Source organism: Haliaeetus albicilla, chromosome 3 (assembly GCF_947461875.1).
Source record: "Haliaeetus albicilla chromosome 3, bHalAlb1.1, whole genome shotgun sequence".
NCBI classification, from domain to species: Eukaryota; Metazoa; Chordata; class Aves; order Accipitriformes; family Accipitridae; genus Haliaeetus; species Haliaeetus albicilla.
The window spans coordinates 22132555-22158313 of record NC_091485.1 but is presented as its reverse complement, the minus strand read 5'-3'; the positions used below and the strand labels follow the sequence as shown (position 1 = coordinate 22158313).

Genomic DNA, 25759 nt, shown 5'->3' with positions numbered 1-25759 from the left:
GGGAAAAGAATCGACTGGGGAAAAAACCTAAACCAAAACAACCCAAAAAGCCCCAGCAGCCTGCAGACTGAGCAAGTTAAGGATTTCTTCTCTTGCTCACACATGCACACTTACATGGAAGCATACAATAAAGGGCACAACTCCCAAAACACATGTACTCGAGGTTCTTCCCTGCTTCTCACCATTTGTAATCTTTCACAGTCTCGTAAAAGCGTGCTGCCTTCAGGAAGATGAGGGTTCTTTCTATTTCTTATTATTTCATCTGCAGTTCAGTGCATTGCTTGACCTACGCTGACATAACCTTAAGTAAAACAGGTTCAAGTATGCAGTTTCACCATCCCTAAAGCGAGCTGTATTTTATTAGGGTTTTTTCTTTTTCTCTCCCTCTGCTCACACTTCAGAGGAGAGGAAATGCCTGCTGTGAATTCTTGTCCAGCATGCTAAATACCACATGAAGCGCCTTCTTTCCATTGCCAGAGAGCTTCCCAAGGACCATAAGCCCTCCAAGAAAGAGAGGTGTAAATACCGTTGTCCTTCCCCAGTGAGTGGGAAGCAGTTGGGCTAAAGAGGGAGCCCGCAGCCCCTGCGTGCCACAGCCTCTGGGTGCAGCCTCCTCCGCCCACGCTCACATGAGCGAGGACAGAAAATACCACCAGTGGGATAACCAGCCACTTCACCGCCAACCAGCTCCAGTTGTAACCGAAATTGGCAAGCACTCAAAAGCTACCAATTTTTGATATGAAGATCACACAGTTATTTTTCAAGCAGCCAGCTGTACTACCCTATATGCTGCAGCCATACATTCGTTATGGCCAGTCATACTGAATTATGTGTAGAAAGGCTGAATTATTACCTTTTTGCAACTACCTCAATGTTGTAACACCCAGAATTCTCATATAGGACAGTTTTGTAGCTTATTAAACTAGACACATTTTTGTGCTCTACAAGCTTTTAACTGTCAAGGAAGATCACGTACAGCTATAAATCTATTAAATTTATTATAAATAATGCCACATGTTCAAATTAGTTTGATTTTATGGGGAAGACAATTCCCTTAATGTTCAGGCCACAGCAGCCTGTAAGGTACAGCAGATCTATTACTGCAGCTAAATAAAAGGCAATCTTAAAACTCACATCCAACAGGGACAAATCCAAACTTCTCCGTATATGCTACTACCCTTCGACATAAGAACAGAAACTCCACCCAGTCACTACTGCACATCTGTTTTAAACACTTTAAAACAAAAAGGCTGGATTTTTGGTTTGGATTTTGCTGTTTGGTCTTTTCTTTGGTTGCTTTTGGGTGTTTGGGTTTTTTTTGTTTGGTTTGTTTGGTTGTTTCTTTTTTCCAAAAGATGGCTCATGTTATCATTCTTTGATTTCTCAGAGGATGACCACTGGTTACTGTAGTGTTAGGAAGAGATTCATTAAGTCATGTATGCACCTAGCAAGCTTAAGCGTGGCACACATCCCTTCCAGCTCCTCCTCATTCAAAAAATATTTATACAGTGAAAAACCTGTGCCATAGAAGGAGGGGAAAAAAAAAAAAAAGCTATTTTCAGACCAGACTGAATGTACTTGAATGAAAAAACCTAAACTCAGTCCTGAGAAAAATGAAAGACTGATTCAGCCTTAACACTGTTTTGGCTATAATTGTCCTAGCAATTTGCACCCTTACTGATCTCAGCAGCGGTGCCTGATCTGTACAACAAGATATATAGGTACCCTAAGCAGATGCAGAACTATTTCCCAACCTAGACACTTCTAAAAGGCAAAATGATCTGGAATTTTCCCTAAGACTACCAGTGCGGGTTTGCAACACGAGCTACAGTGTGCTTACAAATCCCGCACTCGATGGCATGGGTTTTCTAACTGGTTTTAATCCGCAGGTCTCAGCAGGCACAGGCAGCGTGCTGTTTGGGACCAGAGTAAAGCCAGCGCAAAGCACATAGATGTCAGGTCCTCAGCCCAGAATGTTTCATTGCACAGACCTCCTTCTCTCAGGCCAATGCCCCTCGTCTAATGCAGACGTGAGCACGTGCTTCTCTTGGGTTTTATATTTATCCCTGGCCCAGGTGCCGTTTTCCAACAGCGAACACAAGCTCGCCTGTGCTGAGGGCTCTGAAACAAAGGCAGGAATTTTTCCCCCCTTTACACACACCTCTCCGTGTGCGCAAGCCGTTAAAATGATTTCATACAAACCAAGTTCACGTGTCAAAGAACAACTGACCTGGAGTTTTTGAGTGTTCAAAGCCAGCATATGTTTGGCCCTTCACTTTATTTATGTTCTGTATGTACTTTGCCTCCCTGAAGCCTACAGCAAACAGCTGTCATTAACATTCACCCCTTCTGCTAACACTTTCCTTAATCCCTTACTGACTTTCCAGCCTATAATTAAACTTTCCAGCTGCTACACTCGGGGATGGCACCAATATCCATCATTTGTTTCTAAGCAGTCCCTAAAAAGCTCTTTTTCCAATTTCCAAGACCATGGGCTAGGACCAAAGCCTCTTACACTTACAGGTTTTAGGCTAAAAACCTTCTATTCACTTACAAATTGTCTCATCTTTTACTAGGGAAATTAAATGGGTGAGTAGTATTATCTTAATAATTAAACTTAACACGTTTTATAGTGCCAATGGGTGAAGTACAAAGAGCTTGAAAACTGATGGATAAACGCTGCAAGTGCTTCCACATCCTACGCGGAAAATAACACTGGAAAGAGCTGTATAACCACCATCGCTTACAAAGCTGTTCAATCCAAGCCCAAAGTTTAAACAGCAGCTCTGAGATGAAAGAATTAAGACTTGGAAAGACCTTCTGAATAAATGTAATGGAAGACCAAACATCTTACTTTAGATTGCAACAGTAAATGGGGGTTAGCACTTCAATCTTGAAAATCTGTTTTTCACATTCATGTAAATGATTATTTGCACAGTAGAGATGGTTGGCAACATTTTTGTCTGATGCTATTGTTACAGTGTTCAATGGGACTTGATATTTTATGAGTAAATGACTGGCTTCACAGTTGAAAAAGGAAGGGAGAAGATGTCTGAAGCAAACACTGTATTTTTTGGTAACGTGACATAATGTGACCCTGGGGCAGCCGAACAGAGCACACTGGGGCAGCATTAACACCCAGTGCACACACACCGCGGGCTTCAGGAGAATGATGATCCACAAGCCCTTCAGATCCAGGACAAGAAAACCCCACCAGACAGCCACAAACTCTTTTGTGAGCCTGAAATACCTGGCACATCTGCTGAGCCTCCGAGTCCACAAAGCTCCCCCACCCCAAGCCTGAAGGCTGGGTAACCACGCATGGCATCATCAATCCCAGAGCTCTGCAACTCCGTGCACCACAAACCCAGAGCCAACATCTCCAAATATTATCTATTATGGACTAGGGCAACCTCTGCTCGACTGCCAAAGCGCTGTCGTTACAAACAGCAAGCGGGCTCCATTCATAACACAACTGGCGAGCGTCCACCGGCAATCCCGACAGCCCACCAGGCCACAGCGATCGCGTCACCTGCTGATGAAGACGCGGGAATTTTCGGGGTCAGCCACCCCCGTGTCTCCTCTTAACGTGTTTAGGAGTTGCAGCGTGCTTTGGCTTTGCCTTTGCCTTTTGCCTCACGTGGCAGAGATAAATTGAGGGCTTAGATCCAGCCTTCACATTTCTGAAATCACAGGCTGGTTTCACAGGGGATGAAGGCTGCGGCCTTGCTGAAAGTTATCTGCCATTTGAACAAAGTGGGGGCACCTTCAGGAAAGGAACGCATTCGTTTTCAATTTTATCCCACTGGTTGAGGTTAACAATTTAACATTCAGGTTTTAATTTTGCAAAGTACTTCAATAACTGCGCAGGATTTATCAGCTACTGCAAGGCTATTTGGTAAGCCACCAGAAGATTAAATTGTTTGGGTTTTGTCAACTCTAAAAGCATCGCTGCTCAGTGAAGAGATCGTACCATACAGGTGCAAAAATTCAAAGCTTGGACAGCTATGGCTTGATCCTAGCAGCAAGGCAAGAAAGCTCAACATTTTAAGTGGATATTAATACACTTTCAGTTCTACCTAAACCATAGGTGAAACATTCCTCCCTCCTTATATAAACATATAATTTTAAAGGTGATTTTTTGAAGAGTGCACGTGACACACTTAAGCTTCAAATACGTATGCTTTGAGAGGTTAGGAGAACGCGAAAACAGTGTTTCATTGAAAACTGTTTGTCATTTTTAATCACAGGATAGCTCTACAAGAGGTGTGACTGATGCAATTTAAATTTTCACCTGACAAATTGAATTATTAATCTTCACGGCACCTACAACAAAGGATCAAGCGGAGCAGCCAGCAAGTTACCAGCCCCAGGAGCTACTACAGAACATCCCCGAGATGGGGAAGCAGAGTCCTGCAGCACCGCAGGGTGAAGCACTTCTTGCAGGCGCTGCAGCCAGGAGGGCCCGGGACCTCCGTCCTTGCCTCCAATGCCACCTCCCAGCTTTGGTTTTCCAAAGCAGGGGAGGACCTTGGGCAGCCCCACCAACAAGAAATGCTGTGGTTTGCAAAGAAGGTGACAGAGGAACAAAATTGAGGGCTTTATCTATGCCTGGAAAGAGTGGTTCGCTCTGTTACTGGCAGCTCTGGCAGGGAGGGACCAAGGAGCTTGAGGAGCTTTTCACTCACGCCTGAATGCAAGCCTTACCTATTGCCAGTCACTACTTCATCTCCCTACAGAAGGCAATAAATACTCCAAGCTCCCGCCAAGTTTTCAAGCAGTTGCCTTTTTCTAACCGAGTACACTTGTGATGCCTTGCCACCCCAATTCTGGAAGGTATCATGCATTTTGCAGAGCTGTCATCTTAAGTGATGTTAAATATTACTCTTAGGTACCAGTTTTGTATCTCTCTAATATTACTGATCAATAATTTCCTTATTATGTGTCTAACCAGAGATCAGAAAGAAATAAAGTTCTAAAAATTTCCAGAGAGTAACTTAAAATGGGGTTTCCATACACTACAATTTCAGAATACTAGATTAAAGTACAGTAGGTTATGTAAGGTCTTAAAACAAAAGCCAAATGCCACCAGAAAGCAGGTTTCCTTGCTTGAGAATCTCAAGTTGTTGGGCTTAAATGTGGCACTACTCAAAGAGTGACTTCTGCTCACCCCACTTCTCAAACTAGTATGCTTTTAAGCAGGAAATAATCCCATTCATCACGTAAGCACTTATTCAGAATCTTGTTATTTTTTGTGCTATCCCTTCTGAATTTCTGGACAGTTTCTTTCATTCTCAGCAGCCAAGTAATATTTAACAACTAGTATTTTTTTAAACAACAGCATGTAAGCAGAAATAATTGCTTATCACATCTACTTTACAAAAATCAAAATACAGCCAGTGGAAACCAGATACAAAACACTTGCCTGCAGCTGAACTAGTTTTGTTTAGAAAATGAACAGACTATGCATTTCCTTGGCCAAGACCTTGATTTGTTTGCCAAGTCCCATCCTGCAGAGATTTTTCTTCTTACAACAACACCCCAGGCACAGAGGATACTATCAAGGAAGGAGACTCGCAGTTCTGCGGGTTAGGAACAATGATAGCCCTGGCATGCCTTAAAAGAAAGTAGCAAAGTGGTTTTAGTAAACTATGTAATGTAATATGTAGTAAATATATCTGTTTTATCCCTTTATAACTGCTTGGAAGATAGAGAACGACAAGTATCTTCTTACGGCAATTTGTATCTTTACTTTGTTGCTGCATCATCTATTGCACGCCAGCATTTTTTTACTAAAAAAAAAAAGCACAGCAAGATTTCTTACTAATCTATGGAGATATTAAACACTTGTATTGATTAGAAGAAGAAAGCATAACTACACTGATTGCGTTCTTCAAAGCAACATCACAGGATCAGAAGGTCATGGGAGACATCTTCTTTCATACCAGCTACTCTGCTTTTAGATAGAAGAAACACAGATAAGAGATAGAAAGCAGTGGTTCAGGTGATGGAAAATGCAGGACACAGGCAAACAGCAAAATAAAGTGCAATAACCAAACTGCTACTGGGCTGAGGTGATTCAGAACAACAAGGGATGGGGAAAACACAATGATCACATCTGCACGGCAGATAAGTAAAAACAAAATTGGAGCTGAAGAGGGAGGGAGTCCAAAACCAGGGAGAGAGTTTACTTTAATACAGACATGCCAGTTACAGAAGCTGCTGCTATCCTTCTGGCCAGTGTAATGCTGAAACAACAACCACCTTGACTCTGTAGTAACCCCAAAACCACGCTACTTGTCCTATACTGGCAAGAGACATTTTATGTCTGTTCCTATAGCACAGCAGTGGGAAGTTGGTAAAAATTTAAAAAGAAGGAACTTCTTTTTATTCTTCAGCTCTGCATCCTTAATTCAATCACTGTCCCCTCAGGCTGCGAAAAAGGACTGGCTTTACTGCTCTGCATTACCGTGTTAGTAGAGAAGCTGTAAAGTACAATGTTCATGGTTTATACATGATGTAAGAACAATAGTTTTGGGTTCGCACAATAAAGAACAAGTCAAGAAATCTGTGTCACACCACTAGCAAATGAGGATAAAACACATTCAAACTTTAAATGTGAAATTCTGGATGGTTTGGTTTGGCTTTGCAAGAGCTGTGGTCAATGGGTACAGATCAGAAATAACAACCTCAAAGCCAACACTTGGAAGAGAAAGGCAGGCTTTTCAAGTAACTTCAGTTATATCAGAATTTCACCATCACAATAATTAATTGTGGGGCATATTTAGTTATGTGCAAATGCGAGTAGGTACGTGGTTTATGCAGACAGAAAGCCTAGATAAATGTATTTAAATATATTGATGAACGCAGTAGGTGCTGTCTTTTCGCCCTGCCTTAGACAACCAGTGGGGGCGGAAGCATTTTATGCTGGCTCTTCTTCTCTAACCCATTACAGGCACAAAGGGATTCCCAAGATTGGAATAAACTAAGACAAACCAACTATCCTCTAGTTCTTGAGCATGTCATTAAACAGGGAGGCATGAGAAGTGGTTGTGGGTGGTGGTTATCTTTCTTATTTTTACTTTTTCCAAGATATCCACTATAGCCCATTAATATATTACTATAATCTACATACAGAACTAGTGCATTGAGGGCAGGACTGAACACAGAATGCGAAACAGTGTCAATACCAGATCTAAACTGGTGTAGAGCCTGTCCACAACTTCCATTTGCTGCGCTTAGCATGCTACCCCTGCAAGTAAGTGATCAAACCCCAACAGTGTGCTGGCACAGTATTAAAGGACCCTCCTAATTGTCATGCCTTAAATTCCAGCTTTAAGCCTGCTAAGAGAAAGCCTGCAAAACTCTTTAATAAATCATAGAAATCAGAGATAGAAATTAGGTCATCTTGCCCGCGCCTCCTATCCACACTGTGAGTTTGCTACCCATACAGTGCTGCTGAGTGCTGTGTCTCGGCAACTCCTAAATGATTCAAGTGCTGAGGTTTCTCCCAATTCCCCAGGCAGGCTATTACACAGCCCAGCAAACCTCGCCGTCCGTCCCACTTACTAGCCTTGTCCTCTCCACCCCAGTTTTGCCTCTGTCCCATTTTGTTCTGTTCCTATTTATATCTCTCTCTGACTCCCCCAAAATCTACTCTTCGTGCTACCACAACCACCATCCGGCAAAAACTGTTGCTCAGGAAACATTCTTCTGCCGCTTCTGTAATCCCACTGTAGTGTGCTGCTATTTTTAGGAGAAAAAGGAGGTGGTAAGGGAATGAAAGGCTGCCAGCTCCAGCTGTACAAGAATAATGCTCTAGTACGTGGAAACTACATTACACTGTTTCCCTTTAAGCACATACAATTAAGCAAAACTTTCACTCTTCTGGAATGATCTAAAAGAGAAAGAAGAGATGGAAAAGACAAATTCCAAGGTAAAAAACCTGCCATCTCACTTTACCTTTCAACCCTGCAGCTAGGCCTCTCCTTCCAGGGTTTTTCTCAAGATTTTACACTGGCATTTGCCTAGCAAGCCACATGGTTAAACTAACAACATACTGCCATAATAAAGTGATCAATTAAGAAACCTGCTTACAAGAGGCAACTTTGCCTTGTGCCAGCCCTGCAAGCGGGAGCGAGACCTATGTTTTACTCCTGCTTCGAGACCAGGCGACATGCTGACCTCCCACAGGGCAGCTGCCCATCTCCCTCCCCTACCTCCCCAGCCAGTGCCAGATGCCCCATGCAAAGGGCAACTAGTGCCTGGGCTACCAAGACTATCTGGCTAAACCAAAAAGACCCTGCTTTCCTGACAGCATGTTTTTGTACCTCACCCACCATCGTCACCTTTATCAGACCTCGTATTTACTGACATGCAAAGTTAAGAACCACTACTAGGAGCAAACCAGAGGTACTAGGTTTCTTGCTGCAAATAATTCCCATAGGGAAGTGGCAATGTTTCTCTCTGTATGGATGTATATATCCATATACTGTCTCCAGCGCAGCTGTGGGGCACCCACAGCAATCACATTGTGCTGGAGAGCAGAGGGGCTGAGTGCTGCCTACCCCAACCCTTGCTCTGCAACAGCAGTAACTTAATTGAAAAAAAAAAAAAAAAAAAAAAAGGCAACGAGTTCAGTGGACCTGGTGAAGTAATCATCTCCAGGGTCCTTAGAGAGATGACAGCTTCCTGATCTAAGCTACGATTTGGTAGGGTCAGATTTTGATACCTCTATCTAAACCAAATTGAGCCTTGCTTCACAGACAGGCTTACTGATTTCCGTGGGAAGACTGGCAGATAAAGATACTCCCCGACATGAGTCAGGGTGCAAGAACAGGTCTCTCAGTTAGCATAAACATATGTTTCCTAGGTCTGGAAGAGCTTTTTTTTTTTTTTTTTTTCCTTCACAGCCTGTTTGCATTTGCTGGTTTATTAAACAAGGTTTCTTTTTCAGCCAATATGTCCTAGGAAACCAGGAGGTGTTACACATAATTGCCCTCAAATTCATAAGGAGTAAACAAGGTAACCTCCACCACCAGGGACGACTCCTGCTCCATCGTTACCAGCAATGTCACGCTGCCCAGCTGCCAGGAGCAGTGTCACCTCCTGCCACCGGGGAAAGGCTGCTGGTGCACGCTGGCGTGCGGCTGCCTCCCAGGATTTAGTCGCCTCCTCCGCTCCTCTGGGGAGGTGGAGAGCGCTGCAGCTGAGCCACTGCAAGGGATGAAGCTCTGAGGATGAGAAATGTGGAGGGATGATCCAATTCAGGAGGAGGGAGGGAAAGCCGGGCAGGTGCCTGGCCACCTTCCCCGGTGATGGGAAGGACGGATGGTGCCAGAGGCTCCTGCCCCAGCAGGGACCCTGCCAAGGAGCCCAAAGGAAGGCACACCCAGCCGGTGACTGCAGCCAGGGGAAGGGGGCGTGCAGCGGGAGCGATAGGCAGGAGCCTGGCTGGGGGACCAGGACACAGCCAAAGAGAAGAGCAAAACCACAGGCCCAAGCATGCAGCTTTCTCTGGTCTGACACAGGCCAGAGACAGGCTCTTTCCCTTCCTCTCTCCCATGAGCATCCCATCATGCATCAACAGGGCTTCAACCAAGAGCCTGCCACGGACGGCTACTCCCACGCCGCTTGCTACCTGCAGCCCATCTGGGATCAAAACCCAGCTGCTGTTTTAGGAAAAAGGCTGCAGCAAAAGCCAAGCAATAGATGCACAGTACACCTTGGTAGTTCAGATTTTAACATAGCCCAAAACCAGAAACATCAACCATTCTCCATTCCGCGTGGGAGCTTTCTTCTCCCACTTCGAACTCATTAGAGCAGTGCCATGACTTTTCCCTTCTGTCACATTTGTCAGTAAACATACATTTCATACAAATAAATGCATGTGAGCATATATCCAAAACTGTATCCTGCTTTCTTCTCCTTACACTCCCCCCCCTCCCAAAATATTTCTTTATATTCACATATGCTTTCCATTTATTCTAGCCCTTTACCCCCCCCACATGCTCCAAGCCCCCGGTTTCCACATTCTTCTTTAACCCTCTAAAGACTTTTCTCAGTGGGATCAAACATCTGGTGGGTGATCCTCATGCAGATTTCAGTACTTCTTTTGTTTCTCAGCTTGCCAACAGATCAGTTTTGATAGGTAGTGAAGCCACTGAAAGGGATTCTCTGTCTGTGGCATACAAAGTATTTCCAAGATCTATAAAGGAAAGGGTAAAAATTGAAGGGGTCTATGTAAAAAGAGTTTCCCCCCCCCCTTTTTTTACTTCTACGTGCTTTCTAAACTTTTATTTATGTATTACCCTTTCATATACCACATCCCATAGGATGCAAACAGATTAATGATTTAGAAGATTATTATAATTTCCTTTTTGCTTTTATCCACTTTATTCAAGAACAACCTGCTCTGATGATATAGTCAAAGTCAAAGTAAAAAGCAAAGATTTCATTTTCCTCCAGAGACAAAAAGCTGACAATTACTCAAATTGCATTATATCAATTACTCAGGAAGGGTGCAAGAGATACTGAGTTTGCTGTCTATACAGCACATTGTCTCAGATTAACTCAGTTGTCCCAGATACTGACCCATTTCTGCTTTTCCACAGATATTTAGTCCTCGGCAATCCTCCTGAGTTTCCTCTGCGCTGATGCTTATGGTGACAATGATTGAGAATGGCAGGGACAGGAGCAAAGGGCCCATAGGATTTCTCTTACCAAAGCCAAGATAAGTGGTTATACTCCTCTTCTCCACTACTTGTGCCATTCATTTTAAGAAATAGAGATCCTTCCAAAGAAAACAAGCGTTTCTCTTTGGGTTTTTGTAGCCAGCTAATGTGAGAGGAAGCACTATGTGTCCATATACACATTTAGACTTGGACCATTCCCCAACCATTAGAAATGACTAATACTGGAGATTAAAAATTAAGAGAAACGTGATAAAACCTAGCTAATCCATCATCTTTTCAATAGTTCATCTCTTTTAAAGGCTTCCTTTATGGTACTGATTCAAACTGCTTAGCGATGCTTATTTAAGTCTAGTTCTGGGTAACACTCTTTTACATACTCTATAACTTCTGTACCAAATAAAAACAATCCATCATGATCCTTTGGAATAAACACATTTTCAGCTTAATTTTCAGCTTAGTTGACAGCAACCATATTTTTCAGTTATACGCATGCATTTATTTTCACTTGATTAGAGAAAAATTATGCCTGAACAAAACACTTTGAAAATTCAATCTCTGCAGTGATAACATATTTCCAGTTAAAAATGTGATGAAGAAGATGCTAAAACACAATATCCCAGGGTCATACTATACACACTGAAAAAGCAGTCCTGCAGACTCATGAAATAGCCCTCCATGCACAGATCGACCCTTTGTTTTCAAAGCCCAACACACATTGAATGCGTACTGAATCTACACAGATTCTCACCCCAGAACTTATTTCGATGTGATAAAGTCACACAGTTATTAATACTTTCATGTTGAAAATACTGTAGCTGGAGAGATAAAGCTGATGCTTCATCTCATGAGAAACAAGTATTCTTTTATAACCGCTTATAAATGGTTTGATGTTTCCTCTGAGACAACAAGCAGTCATTTACTGGTACATGAGATTTCCATGAAACAAGTCTGAATGTCACCCACCGTGAATAACACATTTTAAGAACTTTCTGTTAACTCAAGATCATGCCTGAAATACAAAGAAGTGACATTTTACATATTTTAAAAAATAACCATGCATAGCCCCCAAGGAATTCACAACCACTGCACCAAACAACAAATCTAACAAATATAGGTGTGAGCATGCTACCGTGGGTCAAACCTACCACCAGTGCCCATATTATCTATAAAAAAACCCCCAGCCTTCAAAAAAAAAACCAACCGTAAACAGTAATTCTTTTCCATTAAAGAGTAAATATTCAGCAGGTTTCCACTACAGACAATTAAAAAAAAAACAAAACCAACCTCACCCTCTTTAATGCAAAAATTACGTAAGTTGTAGCTTCACCTTCACTTGCTCCTTCTCAGAAGAGAATAAAACCCCAACTAAAATTAGACCTCTCCAGTTTTGCTGCATGCAGCTCACCAGCAGACACAGCCCTACCCTGTGAGGAGCCGCCAAGGCGGAGGCATGGGGGGGGAAGCTGGGGACGGTGCCACACCCTGCTGCCCTCCCACCCTCCTCCTCCTCCTCCTCCTCACCCTCCCAAAGGCAAAACCTGCCCACTGCAGAAGCAGGCTCTCATCAGATGAGCTCCTGACACACATCCAACCAGCTCCTCAGTCATACACGGCAGCCACTGGTGAGAAAAGGCCACCAGCTGCATCCTTAATGGAGGGATGTGACTGTGTGCAATTAGTTCTGGGAAAGGCCAGGGCTGTACTGGTCTGATTAAATAAAATCAATGTATTTTTAACACTTCCTGATGTGTTTCATGTTCTCTGCTGCAGCAAGCAGGTCTGCAGCACACCAACAGCTCAAGGAGCCTTCCAGCTCAAGTGGTGCCGTAAGGAATAAACTTCCAGCAGCTCTTACTCTAATGCGGTGCTCTTGGGCTCTCCTCCCCTTATTGCCATGCAGGTCTCATCCTCACGTTAGAGCTGAAACTTTCCAACCCAAGGAGACCAGCGCAGCAGTACTCGCCTATACTATATTATGCATGTACACACACAGGTGCAGCAAGACCTGCGAATTTAACATCAGTGATGCAGCACAATGATCTTGACTTTTTAATACTCTATGAAGGGACTGTTCTCCATAGATTTAGAGGAAAAAGTACACAGTTGATTGCATCTCACCAAAATTTACTGGCCAAAAACTTACGTATATTGTGTATATTCTCATTTTGTACGAGATTTAGTTATACTTGTTTTCTTTACGCAAATCTTTCAGCTTTCTATGGGCACAGACAAATGCCGACAATATTAAAAGTAAAATGAAAAGGCATCATTCAGCTCACCACACTGTAAAAAGACAGATGCACATGGGACACACCTAACCCAGAGCTTTTTTTTTGGCAAGCAGGCCTCTGACTTGCAATCATTTTGACAGAAGACTTCAAACGTCGTCAGTATTTTCCTTTTGACTTACAAGCAACATGCCCGTTGAGTTGAGGAAATAACTTTCCATCTCTGCCTCAAGCACAAGCACACACTAGAGAACAGCATTCAGAGTGATAACCACCTCTACTGAACGCCTTCCTCCTCAAGCGCAGCCCCGTAAGAAGCAACAACAAAAATCAAGAAACCGCAAGGCCAGATTGGCCATACTTTGCTACTTGCCATGATCAGAGGAGTGCGAGTTTTTGAGCTTCTCTGTACATACAATAAAAGTTTCAACTCTCAACAAAAACAAGAAAACCTAAAAAAGACAAAACGCTATTTCCCCTCGCCCGCCCCCAGCCCCTCTCTGGTCACCCAAGGGTGAGGGCCTGCAGCCGGGATGCAGGAGGACGGGACCCGCACAGCCTTCCTGCCGGCCGCGCCCTCCCCTTCCCCATCTCCCCACAGACCTGGCCAAGTACCGCAACTTCCACGCCGCGCTCCGCGGGGACAGGCTGGAGGGGATGAGGGGAAGGGGGGGGGGGGGGCTCAGCGCCCGGGCCGCCGCTCCAGAGCACCTGGGAGCCCGCGCCAAGGCGGGCAGGCGGGCGCGCCCCACGCGCGATGCCTCCCCCGGGCGGCCCCGGCAGCGCGGGGCGGAGCAGCCCCGGCCCGACGGCTCCGACAGGCGCGGGGCCCCTCGCTGCCGGCCGGGGCCGTGGGGCGGGGGCCGGCGCGGCGCTGCCACTGCAGCGGGCCGGGGCTGCGATCTGCTCCGTACATAACCACACCCACCGCATTGCAGAAGCCACGGCCGGGGGGGGGGGGGGGGGGACAGCCCCCCCGCCACCGCAAGGCGCGTAGCCCCGGCCGGGCGGTGAGGGAGAGGGGGAGAGGCTGTCCGGCTCCCCCTGCACCGCCCAGGCGCTGTGCCCCCCAGGTGAGCGGGGCAGCGGGCGCTCGGTGGGGCCAGCCCCCGGGGTGGGGGGTGGGGAGGCTCGGGGTGCGCCCTACCAAGCCAGGCACCCCCCCCCCCCGCCGTGCCTCTGCCGCCTACATAAGTTTCCCACAGAAAATGCGTATCGCCCTAAAAAAAAAAAAAAAATTAAATTCCACACCCCGCTCCGCCTCCCCCTGGCACAGCTGCGGCGGGAGCAGCCGTGTCGTCCCCGTCCCCCCTCGCCGGGCCGCAGCGAGTGCCCCCCGCGGAGCCCCCCTCCAGCCCTCCCCGCTCTGCGGGGGGCACCGCTCGCTGCCTCCCCCGGCGCCCCCCAGGCATCCCGGCCTCACGCACACGCCGGCCCCCTCCGCGGCTGCTAACTTAAAAATGGCTCCTAGGAATGAGGTCTATATATATTTTTTTTTATATATATATAAAAAAATAAATACGTATATATTAAAAAAAAAACAAACACCAAAAACGGGGGGGGGGGAAATCTGCCCGCGCCCCCCCCCGGGCATATCCTCCGCTTCCCCCGGCGGGGAAGAGGCTGCACGCACCGGCGGCGGCGGGAAGGTACCTTGGCGGCGGCGGGGGGCCCTGCGGCGGGGAGCGGCGGCGGCGGTGGTACCGGGGCGCGGGACTGCTCCCGGCGGCGGCGGCGGCCACGGCCACGCGTCAGCAGCAGCAGCGCAGCCCGGCTCTGCCCAGAGCGAGCCTCCGCCGCTTCCCAGCAAATCAGGGCTGCGGAGGCTCCTCCGGAGAGAGGGAGGGAAAAAGGGAAGGGAAAAAAAAAAAAAAAAAAAAGAGGGGAAAAAAAGAAGGGGAAAAAAAAAAAAGCCCACGCCGCGGAGAACGGCAAAAGCTGGATGCTGGCAGGTTTCTGGAGCTAGTTCCCCCCCCGCCCCCGCCGCCTGCTCCCCGGGCACACAGCAGGGAGGCCCCCCCCCCCCCCCCCCCGCCGGCACCGGGATCCCCACCTGCGTCCGGAGGGATCCAGCCGGGTTTTGGCTCAGCTAAATGAATTCTTCTATTTAGACAGATGAGTTTAGCTGCTGCAGTTGCAACCAAACCCTAGCGATGGAGAGACTCCCTGTGAACTTAAAAGCAGCAAGCTGGGTGCTGGCAAAGTCTGGCTTTGATTTATACTTGGGGGTTTTGCTGGGGAGATACCAGCCTTTTCAATTTTAATTTCCAGTGACAAACCACATGGTCTTAAAATCTGGACTCTTGTGTCACTCAACAGCATCACCAAAACAGAAAAAAATATAAGTCCTGCCACACATCAGCTCCTGCTCCAGAAAGGGTAAAACAGAACTGAAAATGACTTTTGAGTTTTCACTACAATACAGACCACAGCACGCCACATGTCAGAAAGCATCAAAAGTTCCCAGCACATACAGAAGCCATTTGGAACGGGATAATCCTACTTGCACCATTCCATTTTGGTAAATACGTAGCTCCTCTCAGAGCACACAACTGAGCTTTCCACTAACTACACGCATACGAGCAGCTACTGGATTTGAGACTCTGCTGCACCACGGCTCTCAGAGGCACTGCTCCTTCGCTTCTCTGGGGGACCAGAAGCAGCTGAACTTGCTCTTTTCCAGGGGAGGAATTGGCCATGGGAAGGGTAGCAATGGCTGGCTGGCTGTGGGAGAGCCACAGACCGACACACTCTCATGCTGCACCTTCCATCCTGTTGCAGCACAGTGGATAAATGAGGCTTATTCTCTCTATAGATGGTGTATTTTGATCCAAATTATATTCAGGCCTCTGATATGAATCAGAAGAGAGAAAATAAAAATCTCCTCTAATTAGCAGCATCTCTGTGAGATTTAAAAGAAAGGAAAGAGGTTTTGACAGTAGGCAGTGGACATACCATTTCTCAAATCTGCAAAACTGTGCTGCTCTGTATTTAACACAGAATTGTAGCAAGACACACACACACATCCCCTTTACCTGCTATGCAGGAGTGCCATTTAGCAGATCTGTCACACCATAACATGCATAAGAAGGAGAGGGACTTCAAAAGGAAAACGCATGCCATCAACTAAGAGAGGGAATACCTCTAGTCATGCAGTTGAAATAAAAAGGCTTGTATACTCTTCTCCACCAGGAGCTCTGGAAGTCATCATGAATCACAAGGGAATGGATTTGACAGCTTATGCACACATTAGAGTTAACAAGGTTTGATTTAAAAAAAAAAAAAAAAAGAAAAAGAGCAAAGAAAGAAAAGGACTGAGCTGGTTTGAACCAAATCGAGTCTCAAAAGCAAGCTAGGAGACTTAAGAAGTATTATTTGAAAAACAATGCAAGATTTACCAGCTCAACCTTTTGCAGCTCTTGTACTGCCCGTTAAAAAGCAAGGTGTTGATGCTGCTTTTAAGCAGAGATACACATTCACAGCAACACATGTTGTCCTTGAGCAGTACTGCAGGCAGATTTGCCCCAAAGTTACAATATACTCCATGATCCCTTCTGTGGATGTACTGCATATATAATAGCATCTTTCATCTGAGGATCTAGGCAGCTTTCAGCACACTGATTTAACCTCAAAACATCAAGTGGTATTAACAGGCTGTTCCTACAAGCAGGAAATCTTTGCAACAGACATGAGGTAGCTGGTACCCCTGGGCTACCAATATGGGCCTAAGTTTCAGAGTTCTTAACACTCAGAGTATTTTTTTTTTTCCATTTTCAAATGTTCCTTTCTAATTTCAAAGTGGGTTAGTTGGCCAGCTTGCCCTGACTTCTGTCAGATGGGAGCTCCATGGAAGTTTAGATTTCCGTGAATCAGCAGTTTTTAATTATTTAAAAAACAACTCTTCTTCCAGTAATTTCTAGCAAGCCCAAATGCATACCCTTCTCACACAGGTGGGAAACATAAATAACCCCCCTGCACTTCACTGGAGTCATCCCAGTGTCCATTACACAAAAGGAAGCTCGGATGACAAGTCCAGGCAGCACTAGAAGAGACTGATCTCCTGCCTTGCTATGGGACAATAGTTTCATTTTTGCTATTTTCTCACCTTTCTGGAGGTGATGATTCAGACCTGGATATCAGGAGCAAATGAGTTTAATGCTCCCATTTGAGTTTCTGTTCATCTCAACTCCTAACGCATCTGAAAACACCCCACCGGCAGCCAGATGCACAGCCCCTGCTGCCTGCCACAGAGAAGTTTTTAACTCCTACATTCTGCTCATTTCAAAACAACACCAGCTTGCGTGGGAAGCGGGATGCCACACACTCATGGTTGCCCTGAACCCTTCAGATCCTGCTGCTCTAGACACAAGCTCCCTGCGTGCTGCTACCCACCCACCACCTCCTCTCCATTTCGATGGCTGCAGAAAACCTCCCCCCCGCCCACTCCTGCCAGGTCATCCCCTCTCCTCTTCCCATATCCAGAGTGCCCCATTCTCCATCCCCACTCAGCCCCTTCTCCCCCTCCCTCCATTACCACCACACCTCTCAGCCAGGGGCCTCCCAACCCTCTATTCCTCCTTTGCCCTTGCAAGAGGTATCTCTTCATCTTCCTCTCCTCCAAAGCAGCTTCCTTCCCCTTGTGCCATATACCTTCCCTGCATTTTCTCCAAGCCAGGATCTTCTATTTCCTACCCATGCAAGGAGCTAGATGTGCATCAGGAAGCCAGGCTGCTGCCAGCACCTCATCCTTTGTGGAGGAAGGCACATAGCTATTGAGGTGTCAGGACCCCACTCTATGAGCAATAGTCACCCAGGAGATCAACACTAAGCTGGGGAAATGGATAAAATAGGTGGCAAGCTCTGCCCTCCATTCCCTTTTCTAGCCATCCATCACTTCTGGTTTTCCAGTTTCTCCCACATGCAACTTGCTTGGGAAAGTCCTGCAAAGGGAAGGAGGAAGGAAAGGAGTTGTTCCTGGCACGAAAAGCCAGGGAGTAATAAAGGGAACTACAACCTCTGACATGAAGCAGGTAAATTAGAGGTGGGGAAGGGAAGGGTGCCAACACATGCACCCCTCTTCCCCATGGGGTACCAGTCAGAGGAGAGGAGCCATAAGGAAAATGGGCCCGCACAGAATATTTGGCCACGACAAGGTGGTTTTTTTTATAGGAGAAGGGAATGGGGAGGCATGTGGTCTCTGCCAGGAAAGGATGAATAGGCAACCCTGGAAGAGCAGGGACAAGGATTATTGCCCAGTCCTGGGAACTGCTGCCTAAAACATTCTTGTGATTCCCTAATTGATTGGACATGGCATTCAAAATAGCGCGTTACAGAAAAGCAAGACACAAAAATGCTATCAAACTCAGCAAAAGACCGTCTCAAGCTCAGCCAACGATGAATTAGCTGGGTACAGCACTTTGAAAAATGGCAAGTACTATAAAGCAGTAGCATTATTACAGCATTATTAAGAAGATATTTCTTAGCAGACAGGAGCTTGGCACTATCTGTCTAGACGGGTAGATGGGTTTGGAGTCGAACTGATTTTTTTTTTTTTTTTATTATTACCGTATCCACTTCCATTTATTAAAAGCAAACTGTTCTGCCCATGACTCATGCAGCTTAGCTTTCTGCATGGCAATGAAACAAAATTCTCATAATTAAGAGTGATCACTGTGAGACAGCAGATGAAGGTAAGATTTAGAAATCAGACCAAATCTTCTATTTCTGTCTTCCCTCACTGCAAACATAATGCCCACAGACCTCTAATTGGCCAATATTACCATTGCCTTCAAATATATATAAGTAGTAAACCTTCAGGTGAGGTATCCCTTAGTGCAACTCAGTGACACAGCAGGTCAGATTTATTCTTGACACTGGTTTATTGACCTCAGTGCAGGGATTTATTTGGTCTGTCATTTGAAGTAAGTCTCACTCTGCCAGTCAGTGCCAAATCCACCCCATTTTAAGACTACTGAAGGAACAATAAGTAAATTTGGCCCCAGTGCTTCTGCAACTGAAATCCTGCCTATAGAAGATTTACTGCTATTAATTCAGCACTCCTTTTTGCCACTTACATATCTGTGGCTACTTTCTGACTGAGAGCATTAACTGGATTATCAAGTGATTACCTCCTGCTGCAGTTCTCCAGCCCCTATTATAAATCAAAGGTAACCAAATTTTATGGATCTAAGATGCTTTGGGAGGTACCTGAGGCTGTGCCCGAAACAGACGAGAATTAGTTTTCAGATAGAGTAATAAACTGAAGCTTTTTATCTCAGTTAAGGTTTTCATTTTTAATTTATTTTGTGTATGCATAATCATTAATATGGTTTAACTGTACTCTGATTTAATATACACTGACTAAAAGAAACAGGAAATACAGACGATATGCAATATGCAGTTAACACATTTATTTTAAGTAGGGTTCCTAAACAGCCTAACAATGAGGGAGGCAAGGACAACTCTCATCTTCTATTGGCAATTCTAGGACTGAGAGCTTTCTAGATGGCGACCACCTCTACTGAGGTCAACATAGACCATTCTCCTTTACTGGGCTGCTTTCTGCTGAGTCCATTTATTTCAATCCATGAAATTCTGGCTTTTTGTCCTCATTCGCACTGTTTTGCCCTACTTGTGGGTTGTTAACCAGGAAAGCAGATACTTTCCTTCCCCTTTTTTGCATGCCATTAAACCCAGTCTTGCATTTTAGTTAAAAAACTATCTTTAGCTCTTCTATGTCTTCTTTTCATGAAGCATCGAATTCAGAAAAGGATTTAAGCAGGAGTTTAACTTGAGCATAAGCTAAAGTCTCACTGACTCAAAGGAGAATCACCACTCATATTTAGTAAGTACTATCAGAAATAGAAACGCCATCCTGAATCACAACCGCCTTCCACAAATTTCTTTTTAAGATACCTCTTCCTTACGGCACCTATAATAAAACAACTTTCAGTGGCCAGGTTAATAGGCACAGCCCCCAACTGCTTTTATATCATTTGCCTTGGTAAGCTGCAAGATTTACCAGGGAGGGAAGGCACTTTAATGAGTGTTTGCATAGCACCCAACACAGTTCACCTCTCATCTTAATGAAGGTTAATAGCAATTAAGGGAAGCGCTAGTAGGTTCTTAATGAATATCTCTGCTTATGCTTATCATAATACTAAAGTGTTATTAAGAAAAGGTAAGAACTCCTGCTCAAGAGTGAACATATCTATCTTATATCCGTACTGTCTTACAGTTACGCATGCTAAGATGTCACAGGTTGTTTTCTTTAATGGTTGAAAGATTACTTTAGTTCCAAGGACTCCTTAGAATGAAAACATTTCTGACCTGGCATGTCTAAAGAAGAATTTTAGGTTCCTTGGCTACCTTTCCTGTCAAACTATGCCTCTCCATTTTTATTCTCTCAGAGTGCCAGAAGAGTAGAAAACCAAGCTCCGATGTTTGACAACAAGTAAACTTTACTCACGGAAGGGAAAAGGCTGGTGGTTTTGATCTACCAAATACGCTTACTGAAGAAAACAGTAAGTAAGCAAGCAAAACCCCAAAATATACTCATCTCTAGTTAGAAAAGTGCACATTTGTTCCCAGTATGCTGCCTCCCCTTGCTCTTACTTCCTTCTTTCCACAACATTTTAACAGCCAGCGGAAGTGGCTGCTCTTCACAAACCAAGGACACAGACAGGTCTGTGTCCACACTGTGCCTGGCTGCTCCAAGCCCAGCCAGCCAGACACAGCCCTTGCTCCTGCAGCCGGTCCCTGTCCCGCAGTCTGCCACACTCTCCCAGCCAGTTAAATATCTGCATTACCAACAGGAGAAAAGTCTCCATCTTTTCCCCTTTTCCTGGCTGCTCCTTCACAGTTCTGTCCTGCCCCCTTCATCAAGACACTACAAGCATTTGTTAAAGTCATGGGAAGAAGTAGGCAAACCCACCTGAGTTAAAACTAAAAAGGGAGGAGAGACAATAAATCTGATCAATTCCTCACCACGATTCCCCATGAGATCTCATCAATATGAGACTCAAAAGCGTGGGGTGTGGTGTGACATGAGAAGTGGGGATGACGGCAGAGTCACACCGCCGCCTCTTCTGGCAGCCGCGCCAGCCTGTGCTGGCATCAGACTGTGCTGCTGGCCAGCAGCCTTTATTTATGTGAGCAACTGCTCAAAATTATATCCCTAACCTTCAGACCCTGCCTGAACGGGCTCCCAGGGACCAGTCCACCTCTGGCTAGCAGGCGGCCTCTGCACACAACCAGGAGCTCTTCCACCTTATGTTTATAGCTGCTCAGACACTTTCAGAATGCATTACCTTTTAAAAAGATGCTCTAATTCAGTTTACAGTTTAAGTCTCACATTCAGTTAATGGGACACTGCCAGTAAAACTGAGTTGAAGGTAGTGAGAAGAGGAGAAACCCGTCCCTTCCCTCTGCTTCGACAGCTTACTCCCCCTGCAACTCGCTCTCACTGTCAGTACTCGCAGAGAAAAATCAGGGGGTACCGATCCAGGCTCTTCGCGTCTTTCCCTGGGCAAATATACTAGCACACCTTAAAGGCAGGTGCTCTGTGTGCACCATATTGTATCCTGGGATAGAAAAGTAGCAGAGAGTGACACTCCACTGGTTTCTTTCTAACTGAAATGCAGCTAATTGCTAACTGGACACAGACCTGCAAAACAAAGCGGGCATCTGTGTGTGTATCTCTGAAGAGCAATTCTCTTAATAGCATGAAAATGTTACTGTTACCTGAAAAGAGCCACCCAAACAAACCAAAACAAACCAACCTCATCTTCAACTCACTGCTTTAAACTAAACAAATTTCACTCAACCAAATGACAAATGATATAATTTGTCCCCTAGGCGCTGAAAAATATCCAAGAAAGGCATCTCAGCCTCTCACGCTTTTGAAAAGCTTTTTACACTTTGCAAATAACAAGTATCATGAACAGCCTCTCACAGTGCAAATGTTTAATTTAGCACACATGCCCTGAACCAGTAATTTTAGGACCAGGTTTGCTCGGTTGCCACCGGGTTGCTCCCAGTAAGCCTGCGTGCAAACATCTGTCCGGCTGCTCCTGGAGAGACACACGCACAGCCCAAAGTTGCCAAGCAACATCCTCGATGCCTTAAGCATCGGGCCAGCTCGCCTGCTTTAAAGAAGTTACTCAGAAAAAAAGCTGATAGGAAAGCACAAGCTTACATAAGGACCCTGCATTTAGAAGAGGTGCTCTGCCTCTTTCCCAGAAAATTTCTGGGTGCACAATTTGTTCTTTGTAGTAAAATAAATGCAGCGATTCCTGTCATTGCCTCCAAAAAAATTAAAAAAAAAAAAAAAAAAAAAGGAACAATTTCCATGCTGGAGTTCCTAAGGCTGAAACTGAAATCTAAACAAAGATTCAGGCTGAAAAATCCATACTGCCTTCCATCCCTTACCCAAATCAAGGAACAAGCAAACGCTGATTCAGTGTATCTGGGGGCCACCACAGTGCCACTGGTGACAGTTAAAGGTAAGCACATCTCAGTGGTTACAAACGAAACATAAAAATAATGTATTTACAAAAAGCCTGTGAACCAAAGAGATCCAGGCCGTGTTGTCCCCCACATTCAAACTCATTTTGCTTAAGTGTCAGTCAAATTATTTCCAAGGTCCTCTTTAATGTATCAGTCAGACCAGCCAAACACTCACACTTTTCAACATTTTAATGCTAGCTTTTCTCCCCAAACAAAGTAACAGACAGAAAAAGCAGGACTGGAATCTCTGTTGCAAGGTAAAAATCAGGTTAACAGCATGAGGGCTTACAAACAGAGCTGGTCCTCAGTTTCCCAACTTGCCTGCAGGATTCTGACAAGACCATGGTGACTGACCACATTGGTTGCTTTGGTGTCTTGACCCATGAAGCTGCTTAGGAAAAATTTGCAATTTCCATTGCAACTAACACATACCATGAACTATCAGTGTTCTTAACAAAGGTAACCAGAGTTCATGCTATTTGGAATTTCACTGATGCTTGAGGTGCCAGACAAGTTCAATAAGGCTGTAAAAGGAGTATTTTCACTTTAAGACATTGTTTTCTCCTGACAAGACACATAACTGCAGAAATAATGTAAGCCACGGACATCTTCTCAAAGGAAAATCATGATGGCATTGATATGAAGCATTGGGTTTACACAATATGCAGCACACAGTTGTTTCCTTTGCAATTACAAGAAAATTCTCTTAATCAACTAGTTTGGAATAAAATGTCGCCAAACCCTCCAATTCTGACTTCAGTATTGAATCCTTTTCTAGAGGTTTGATCCATTTCACTGCTTTTCGTACAGCAGCTAATCTACAGTCTAAGAGTTATTTTAAGTGAAAGAAAGAAATCAAAGAGAAATGTAAGCAAGCCAGATAAATGAACTCATAAAACAGCCTTCAGAGGGTTCAGATGACTTCAATGAGTTGCTTTCCTATGTTCCTTTCACATTTTGGGGAGAAAAGTTGGAAAGAGGAAAATTAAGTATGGGAAAGGTTGTGTTCCTAAGGTTTTATTACTGCTCCTTGTCCTCTACACTCCATCCTTACAACCACCAAGCCCAGCACTCCAAATAACCCTCTAGATATTTTTGTCAGGCAAGAGAGAGCATATGCAGTAGCTATATGCATGCTGACAGGCAGCACTGCACATGCTGATCGTCTATCACAACATATGCTTTGATTAGTCAAACAGGGTACCTGCCCACTATGGCCAAGCAGGACTTTTAATGGCTGAGCTTACATCAAAGCAAAACATTTCCCTTAGACAGGCAAGGCTTGCCTCTAGACTCTTCTAGACCACCATGGCTACACCACCACCACTACTCTTTATTTCTCTTACCACTACACAGGGTGGATTTGAATGCGTAGCAAAGCTGCTGTAACAGTGTCTCGTGGTTTAGAGCCTCCATGTCTTTCCCCGCACCACCCACCCTCTGCTTTGCATTAAGCATACAAAGTCCTGCTTTATTTAACTTTTGGGGGGATTCTGCCACTCTTTGAAGGAACCTGAAAGTGATTATACAGATGAACAATGAAACCTGAGCTCTTGTTCTCATGTTCCACCCAAGCAAAAAGGCAGGAGATATAGTAGCTTATTCTTGGAGAACTCAGCCTCAAATTTCTACCACAACTGTGGCAACATATTTCTTAGGGTGCAAGAGTGCTAAAACCTTTCAGACAGCAAGATCACTTCTGTGCAGCACTCTGAAATGAGCTTCAAAGAAAAAGTGTTTTCATGTCATCAGTAAATTCCTCACCGGCAGGCTTTGGTTTCAGGGTGTTTTTTCCCCTGTTTTTAATAAGCAGCAATTAATAATAATTTTTAAAAACCCACTTTATAACGAACATTTCTTAGAATAACATGACAAAAAGTCTACCCTTTCAGAGACATAAATTTTCTATACTCCACAACTCCCATGAAATCAAATACTCTGACATGTGTCCACTATTATGATTAAAGTAAGGACTTATGAAATTAAACTCCCCAATGATTAACTTAAAGTAAAGCAAAGCAAAATTTTGGTTTTCTGCAATTGACTGGGATCTTGAAATGCATGTGAATCTTAAGGCCTCTTGCAAAGGCTGCATCAACAATGTGGCTATTTTATTCACTTACCTTCTTCAAAGCCTCTTTAAAGCTAAAATTATGTTCCCCGTTATTTATCAATTTTATTTAGACTAATCAAATAAAAATTTTCACTTTGCAACTTCCCAGACATCACATTATGTGGCATGTCTAAAGTTTGTACAGAATACATCAGTCAATGAACTTAGCAGAGCAGAGCAACGTTCACCAGGCAATTACAATGTCTGGAAAACTTGCCATAAAACAGCAGTTATCATGCATTATATACATGCAAACTGAGCTATTATGGTAAGATTATGTAGCATGTTACATCTTATTTTCTTATCTTTTAGATCCTTAATACCCTCAGCTTCTGTACCGGGAGTACGGCAACTGCTCTTAATCACTTCTTGTTACCTTTTTTAGTGTCTGAAACCTATAAAACACTTTCATTGTGTAAGGGCGGTGTAGAAAAAGTCAGGTTAAGCTGACGGCTGACTTGAAATCAAAAGCAGAGTGATGGCTACTTGGAGAAGCTAGGATGCAAAGTGATAGGGCAAAAAAACATGGTACCCTGTTCAAACTTCACTAATTTGCAGTGTAAACATTTCTGATATAAAATACGGATGAAGTAACTCTCTCTAAAAGAAATATGTGTTTATATCACTTTGCTTGGTTAAAGGAAAACTTCAAAATACATTGGCCTGCACGGCATTAGCTGAAGGAAGAAAACCACTACCAAAGAAAGATACTCTGTTCAAAATTTGTCTTGAGACTCCATACTCCAGATCATGAAAAGTTTAGTTGCATAAACTATCTGAAAACAAAATTAAGATTTCCAGAAAGAAAAGAAAAAGAAAAAAAGAAAAAAAAATGTTTGTTTTTCCTTATTTACAAAAGAAAAAGAAAGTGATGAAAAATAAGGAAATATTTGAAACATCTAGAGCAGTTGTTTACCAAGTGTGAAACTTACTAAGTTAAGGATAAAGAATGTTTCGGGTACAATTTCCTTAGCCCACAGAAAGTAGTTACAGCTATACTTAGGCAATCCCAAATATTTGAGAGGTTTACATATGGGGAACAACAGTACACTGTATGCACAGAGGAGATGACACATTTGAAGTGGAAGGTGAGAGAGAAACAAGAGCTGCTCGCAACTGCACAGCCAACGTCGAGCTTGGACAAGCCCATGGAGCATCTCCATGTTCTGGGCCACCAAGCTGGAGACCTGTGGTGGGAACTCATCTCTGCAACTGCC

The 25759-nt window shown here is 44.4% G+C and overlaps 1 protein-coding gene across 32 annotated transcripts in view; it reads right to left on the bottom strand.

The window, feature by feature from the left end:
- The window catches only part of EPB41L3 (erythrocyte membrane protein band 4.1 like 3), a 143244-nt gene that overhangs the window by 81562 nt on the left and 35923 nt on the right, over window positions 1-25759 (bottom strand). For 25 of the 32 annotated variants that reach the window (XM_069779044.1, XM_069779052.1, XM_069779053.1 and 22 more), the window contains exon 1: window positions 13526-13648. The exons of 2 other annotated variants lie outside the window; for them this stretch is intronic. The gene's annotated coding sequence lies outside the window, so the exon portion shown is untranslated. Of the gene's footprint in view, window positions 1-11983; window positions 12134-13525; window positions 13805-14555; window positions 14750-14975; window positions 14996-25759 lie in introns of those variants that run through there. 5 more of the 32 variants (XM_069779049.1, XM_069779045.1, XM_069779047.1 and 2 more) reach the window with 5 other exon arrangements.